We start from the raw sequence: 1118 nt of genomic DNA on the forward strand, positions 1-1118 counted from the left end.
GAGGCAAATGGTCACATGTTCTCCAGACCAAATGACAATAAATATATATAAACAAACGGCCTTTAGTCGACTTGGCATATTGCAGACAAATGTTGAATGAGTGTGACAGTGGGAGGATGTCCCCCAGCTCGTTCTCATCATGGGAACGTGGAGCAGAAGGCTTCATCCTCTCTTTATTACCTGTTAAAACCGATACTTCATTCACAAAGTGTGCTTGGAGGGAAGGTGACTCTCAGGTTCCCACACGCACACGGGAACAGAGGAAGGACTTCACGCGCGCCTCGGTTGTCCATAGAGAACTCTAGTATTATTTGACAAAATGTATACATGTACTTAAAAATATAGATGAGACAACAGACTTGATTCACTTTTGCTTACTGAGTTTGGGAGACTGTCCACACTGATAAACCTTTAATAATGTTGGCAAATGTTAGAGTTAGTCTTTCAACCCTCTCTCATGGGAAAATTGGGCAGGGAGCTGTATTCACACTTTAATACGTGTTAGAATCGATACATCATTATGAAGAGTGTTTGAGAGAGAAGACGCTTTCGGGTTCCCACGCGTTGCTTCTCAGAATGTCACCATGAAATGTGACATTTTGTTTACATTTTATTATTTCACAGGTATATGCAGAGGCATGCGTAAAAGGTAATATTACGCGCGGCAAGTAGAGGATATTCTCAGCAGACTCGTTTGTTTTTCATGCACAACCAACGATACAGTGGATTTGACGCAGACCGAAACAGTTCACCTTGTTGTAGATGCTTCATATTTTCTGCAGTATCAGCCTGAGGACATGTCTCGTTTCTCCGTCCATAATAAATCCGTGAGAAGCCACCACAGTCATTTGTCTGGGCATCACGCTGTTTTTGGCGAATGCTTGTTGATTTCCTTGCATATGTAAAATGTGTCACACGAGCTGGTAACACCTGTCACAGGCGCGTGCCACTCACACTCTGCGGGGCAGCAGCACGTGCCCGCAGATTTGGGAAGGGTCGTCTTTCAGTCTGCATTACTTCCTTGTCAAAATGTGTTAAAATAGATTATTAAGAACAAAGTTGAAGTAGAAATTAAAAACACATGTACGTACCATTTTAATATCTTTTCAATTTCTAGC

Source organism: Etheostoma cragini, chromosome 6, assembly GCF_013103735.1.
Source record: "Etheostoma cragini isolate CJK2018 chromosome 6, CSU_Ecrag_1.0, whole genome shotgun sequence".
NCBI lineage: Eukaryota > Metazoa > Chordata > Actinopteri > Perciformes > Percidae > Etheostoma > Etheostoma cragini.